This window comes from Perissodus microlepis, chromosome 17 (assembly GCF_051167445.1).
Source record: "Perissodus microlepis isolate ML-2025 ecotype Zambia chromosome 17, ASM5116744v1, whole genome shotgun sequence".
Lineage (NCBI taxonomy): Eukaryota > Metazoa > Chordata > Actinopteri > Cichliformes > Cichlidae > Perissodus > Perissodus microlepis.
The window spans coordinates 18,149,053-18,156,004 of NC_140477.1; the positions used below are offsets into that span (position 1 = coordinate 18,149,053).

Here is a 6,952-nt window from a genome sequence, read left to right on the forward strand (position 1 = left end):
CACAGCTGACATAAAGTGCTGTGCATTGGGGCTAAATAATAAAAATATGTACAATATAAATAAAATCGATTAAAAAGGTCAAATAACTAAAAGAAGAACCAAAAGAAAAACAAAGTCTCACTGGGAATAAAAATGGATTTGAAGATATGTTTTAAAAGTGGACAGTGAAGGGGACTTTCAAACGTGCAAGGGCAATTATTCCATAATTTAGGAGCAATGACAGAGAAGGCCCAGACCGATCTGAGCTTCCTCCTGGATCTCAGTTCTTCCATGAGCAGGTGGTCAGCTGACCTGAGAGACCAACAAGGTTTGTAGGGGTGAAGAAGCTCAGAGAGGTACTGCGGGGCACGGCCTTGAAAACCTGCTGGTCACAGCCGTAACTGTGAAATGACTGAATCTGGAATATCACTGACATCACACAAAACAAAGGGCACGGTGGCTTAGTTGGTTAAAGCGCCTGTCTAGTAAACAGGAGATCCTGGGTTCAAATCCCAGCAGCGCCTTGGTGATGATGTGGAGTTTTCTTCTGATTTCAGGGTAAAAAAAACTGAGTCTTCCCATCCTCCCCAACAGGATTCAGAGAACTGATACTCCATGGACATCTTTACTTTTTAAACCCTAGAGATGGTTGTGGCAGAAAATCCCAGTAGATTAGCAGTTTCTGGAATACTTTAACTAACCTAGTTGTCACCAACAACCGTACCACATTCATATTACCTTTCTCAATCCTGATGCTTGGTTTAAAATTCAGCAGGTTTTCTTGATTACATCTACTTGCCTAAAAACATTTAGTTGCTGCTATTTGATTGGCTGATTAGATATTTATATTGACGATTAGTTAAAAAGCTGGACCAGTTAGTGTAAGTGCCCGAACAAAACTCTAATCGGTCCAATTAAATAGCATTAACTTAACTGACTATCATTATTATGGCGACTTTCTGGGTGTAGTTTATTTTATAAATTCTGAATGTCTGAAGGTCAGGAACACTGAAGCAGATTTTCTCTTGGTGATTGGATTTACAAAATGATTTTATATGTGACCCTTAAAGCTTGAAAAATTTGTAAAAGCCCTGAGAGTCTTTGAACTGGTTATTTTGTCCTCCCATTAATCCAACCCTACTCATTTTTAAATTATATTAAAACATTTCTGTCTGCACAAGTTGGAACTTGCAAGCTTAACTAACACAATCATATGATTTATGTGATATATCGCTCAAAGATTGCGTAGGTGCGCCATATTTCAACACAGCCTCAGCGTGGCGGCTTTTCACATTGCCTTCCCCATAAATTCTGTTGCCTCATTGGTTGCAGATAAAGCTTTACTGCAGAAGACAAACATGGTACAAATGATTTGCATTTCCACCAGCGTATCTAGCGCCAATAATTCCACCATTTGCAGAATAGCTTTAGCTTCACTATTAAACAAAAAAGAACAGGAACTGTACAGGAATCTATTTTTTGTCTATATTAGATCCTGTCATATCCATTGAGAGGTATGATGTTGAGTTGAGGCTGGCAGCGCTCGACGTGTAAGATTTTTCTAAAGGTAAATGGAGATATTTCTGAATATTTGCAAGGTCAGGAATTACTGTTGTTGAAATGCTTCAGCCTAAAACCTCAGATGGAGCTGTACTGAGAGTTTACCGGATTTCAGGACAAGCCATTCAGAGAAAAAGCTTTAACAACACCACCTTTTAATAACGACACTATCACGGTATGATGGTGTCATTGTTATAACAATAATATGGGAAATCTGGATTTGTTTTGTATTGGTATGCTTGGAGAAAAGAGACAGTGAGTGGTTTCACTGTCAGTCTGGCCTTCAACAATGCTTCTCTGTTTCACACAGACTTCAACCTGTGACTCTTGGAAATGATTTTAGGCCAGCTGTCAGCACAGGCACCAGACATCACGCACACACATTCACACACAATGAGCTGACACTCACCCATGCAAGGCAGAAGACATAGAGACGGACATGGGTGGGGGGGGTAACCGCAGTGGACTGTTTTTTGAACAAAGCTTCGTGCTCATTCCTTCTGCCTTCATCTAGTGTCCCAATCCTCCCTCTCTTTGAGTGGGCATGTGCTGTCCAGCCTTCGTCCTGGATGCCTGCCTTTGGTGGAGAGGAATGATGGGAAATGGAGGAGGTTCCAGAATTTGCACAATGCTCATGTGGAGCAGGTTCTGAGATAATCGGACAGTGGGAAGTTGGGGCCGGTTCAGTGCTCTGGACAACAGATACGAAAGAGACACGATTTGTGTATTTGTGTAGGTGGGGATGTACGTGTGTGTGTGTGTGTGTGTGTGTGTGCTCATGAGAGTGTATGAATGTTTTTGAAGAGTTGGCATCAGGGCTGCGAGTCGTTTGCCAGACCCCTTCCATATGTCCATCCCAGTCTGTCTGGGCTCACTAACATCTAACAGGCTAAAAGGCATTACTGGCTATTTAACTAGCCGTTACAGAAAGGATCAGAGGAATAGATGGAATAGAAGTGACAGCACTTGAATGAGGCTGCCTGTCCTTAAGGAACAGAGTGGCAGTAAGAGGAAGTGATCCTGATGTATGCTTGGCCTGGTACATCCTGTAATATTCAGTGTGCAACCTTTGCAGTGCATCTATTTTGTGGTCTTGGAATGTGCTAGTGTGCATATACACATACTGTAGGCACAAGATGAGAGATAAGTTCCACTCTCGGGAGTGGAACTGAAGTTAACATAGAATGATGGATGTTTGAGTTCCCTAAAAAAATGTGAATGTGTGATCTCCTCCAGCCGATTTTGGAGGCCTTTTGAAACCACAGTTTTGCAGTTAGGATTCTCTGATATGCAAAGAAACATCAGATATTTTGAAACAGTCCAAATCAGGTGAATGGTTTCACAGATGGTAAAGTTTGAATGACATACATTTTCATTCAGCTTCAGTGGGATATTCCCCAGGTATGACACCATGTACCAAATCCACACTGCCTCTTTTATTTAGTTTTTTTTTTTTTTTTTTTTTTAGAAAGAACAAGCTTCTGTTAATATTATATTCAGAGTTTGTGATGGTGTTCTCTCATTTTCCCAATATGATTTTTTTTAAAATACTCATATTTATCTACGGTACCCAAAGATTGTTTCAGTAGCAGAGCAAGACATTTTTAATTCAATTTATGCACCCTCAGGAGAGGATATGTGCTGGATATGATTACAACAAATAACTGAAAAGATTGAAGTTCCTGATATCAACACTGGATGTAGATGTGTCGTTAAGGAGGATGAGGAATTCAAGTGACTTTTAATCACACTCTCCTATTAAAGAAGTGAGTCAGCAGAACATGTTTTATTAACTTTGACAGAAGCTATCTAGGTAATCGAACTCATGCACTGACTTGCTTTTGTACTGTGCTGTGATTTCTTCAAATAAATGCTGTTATATCAGCTGAATGACGTGACTGACCATCACTGAGATGATTATTGAATGAAATTTATATCTTAGAAATACCTTGAAAAAGGTGAAAATGCATTTTTTTAGGACCAATTGTTTGGAAACTCAAGCATCCATTATTCTATGTGAACTTTGCTACACTCCGCAGAGTCTACATTCATGGAGCTACAGTTCACCCTAAAAAGAAAAACAAACAGAAAAACAATAACAACACCAGCAAAACAAGAACTGGGAACGCAAGTTTGAACTTATTCTGGATTTTCTCTAATTTGGTTAAAAATATATATACAGATTGAAAAATATCGATAAACTCACTGAAATCTTTTAAAAAGTGGTGCTAAAATTTCTACATTGTCCTTTAACCTGACAAGGCCAAGGCCTATTAACTCCTCATTAGTGATTGTGACTGACTACAACTGGTAGTTTCTCTTTGCCAGCATAAAAATGATTTGTTTGGCTGCAAGAATTGGGTTGACCAACACTCAGAAAAATGGGAAAGTGTAAGGAACTGACTTCTAAGAAAGACGATTTTATAGTTACACAAGTTGGAAAGCTCTCTTGTAGCCATCTCGAAACAACTGCTGATTCCAAGATCAAGTTCAAGATTAGTTTGTTCATGGTCCTTCAGTCCTCCTGTGGTGGCTCGCCATTGTCTTTCTCTATCTCTCCTCTGTCTGTTTGTGTTTGTGTGTGAATTAAATCCATCCGTGTCTTTCAGGGAAGGGACTCCTCCTGGGTTCCCACTGTGGAACTGCCTGTTTGTCTAGAACATGGGACTTCAATAACAAAAATATTTTTGCCTGACCCATCGTTTCCTTTTTGTGCTTACACTTACATAGCACTTAGTTCCTCCTACGCCGGGCGGCGCATCGGGCAGCTAGTGATCTCCATCGATGTCAGTCAGCAGCGACTGCTTCAGCTTCGTCCCAGGCAATGTCGACAGTTCTCAGATCGTCCATGAATGTTCGACGCCATGTGGTCTTTGGTCGGCCTTGCTTTCGCTTGCCAGTGCATGGACGCCATGTCATGGCAATCTTAGCTGGGCGATGAGGGGGTAGGCGTAAAATATGGCCCGCAAAGCGGAAGCGCCTTTCTGCAACAACATCGGCTAATGGGCTGGTGCCTGCTCTTTGTAGGACCTCCTCATTTGTTATTCGGTCCCGGTAGGAAATTCTCAGGATTCGCCGCAAGCCACGTTGTTGAAGCACGTTCAGGTGTTGAATAATTGCATTGAGCGCCAGGTTTCACTAGTGTAAAGTGCAGTAGGGAAGACGATAGAGTTCAATAGTCTGATCTTGACCCTAACATTCAGGGAGGTCGAGTTCCAAATAGGTTGGAGACGTCGCAGGACACCAACTGCCTTGCCTACTCTGGCGTCATGCTTACACTAAATCTTTTAAACTTTTAGTCTTATCCTGAGTCCTGAGTCTTGCTTTTTAGTTCAATCAGCCTAAGTGGCCCTGAAAATGTCAAACAATTGTATATAAGTAGAGTACAAGTTATTCCAATAGGTCGCCAATTTGACCCAAACTGTCACCCATGGATGAGAGAAAATTGGTTAGGATGTTCAGGAACAAACAAGAACTGTAAACTGCTGAGTGTATTACTGTAGGGTCTTTACCTTATAATATAAAGCACCTTGAGGCAACTCTTGTTGTGATTTGGTGCTACATGAATAAAACTGAATTAACCTGACTGAATTGCTAGAACACTGATGTCACTGTCCACAGTGAAGAAAGTTTTACATCACCGTGGACTCAGAGGGTGTTGATCGAAAGGAGAAGCGCTTGCTCCAAAATCAGCACCCTCAAGCTGAACTGAAGTTTGAAGCTGTCCATGTGCGTAAGCCAAATGCCTTCTGGGGAAAGGTTTTGAGGTCAGACGAGAGAAATCACCACAATGATAAGAACACTGTACCAACTGTCAAACACGGTGGTGGTACCATCATGCTCTAAAGATGTTTTTGTTGCCACTCTATTGCTAGTTATGCATGAATGGCTATACCTAAGTAGCAAAACAAATCCAGTTTTTCTTTGATTTTCCAACTGTCCAACTAGAATGTGCTCGACTTTGGATGAATTCTGTTTCCAGCTGGCCATTTCATCATTGGTTTCATTTGCCCAAGCTGAAAAGCTACATCCCTTAAAACTATTAACTATATGCCTGCAAACAGCATAAATGTAGGGAACACGCCCTACTACAGTCACCGGAGAATGGTTGAAAAGCTCCCAATTAACATCAAGCTGTAGCTAGTGCTATACCCTGATATGCTTAAGTGCAGCCTCACAAAACTGTTGGTAAAGCTAAGACTCTTGTTTAATTATGTAAAATTAGGTTTTTCTGAAAGTAGGTTGTTAAAAATCACAGATCTCTTGTTACTGAAACCCTTTTTTGTCCCATGGTACCATTCCATAATATAGTGTGTGAATAAAGATGTAACTGTAAAGATGAAATAAGATAAAGATAAGTTTACAAAGAAAAGATGATAAGGAGCTAGGATAAACATTGGTTAAAGATAAAATAAAATGTGATAAAGGTAACAGTAATAATAAGGTAAGAAAAAAAAACTGATTATATGTAACCGGATATTATTTTAACTCATACGCTTGGCTCATTGAAGCTGCCAAATTTAATATAGAGACATATGCAGATGGCAGTTCAGCAAGTTAAGTATACTTTGCAGAAATGCAGAGAGAAACAAACTCCTCCACAAAAACACACACTAAGTACTGTGCCTGCTCATATGGGGCTGTAACTTGATCTTTCTGACAGCTGCAGAGAAGTGCCGGAGGACTTATTATTACATTTAGCCCTTTGGAGGAAAAGAACATTAGTTTTAGGTTGCAACTCTCTTGTCTCTTGCTCTCGGTACACAGCTGCAGTTGGTTTCTAAGTGGCATTTTGGGATCCCCAGGGTACTTGAAATGGTTCCTGGGAGGCCCTAAAGAAACAATATTCACTATAATTTAATTGAGTGGAACTGACCCCAGTTAAAGAATGCATACGAGTGAGAAATCGCAGTTTTCATTCCTCGGTATACAGTGCAGTGTAGTTTGAAACCTAATACTAAATCAACAAATATCCTCCCATATGGCTGCTTTGGATGAAATCTCATCAAATGTAGGGGGATCTGTGGACTAATGCAGGCTTATTTGAGGGTGTCATGAAAGAGCTTGAGAACCCCTACGGCAACATCCTGGAGGTCAGAAGATGGAGAAATATAGAAGGAAAAGAAACTAAACAAATGGGGAGTGTTTCTCAGAGCACAGATGGCAGTCAGCTCTGAGGGAGATGGCACAGGGTGATAAGATGGGCTGAGGACAGTGGGGGAGAGGGTGGTGGCATTTGGAAAAGGAACATGGGGGATAAGGGGGATGGTAACACTACGAGTAGCCCACACACTCCCCTGTCGGGGTTGTATGGAGTCTCCGTGGTAACAGTGACATCACCATGGGGATGGGCTGGGTGGGTCTAACACCTCCGACGCCGACACAGAAAGTGATAATTGTCTTGGCAACTGCT

General features: G+C 41.1%; 1 non-coding gene across 1 annotated transcript; it reads left to right on the forward strand.

The window, feature by feature from the left end:
* Nucleotides 1–429: 429 nt before the first annotated feature.
* trnat-agu (transfer RNA threonine (anticodon AGU)) lies at nucleotides 430–503 on the forward strand. Its single transcript has one exon. It is a non-coding gene; the product is annotated as a tRNA-Thr (tRNA).
* Nucleotides 504–6,952: the final 6,449 nt, after the last annotated feature.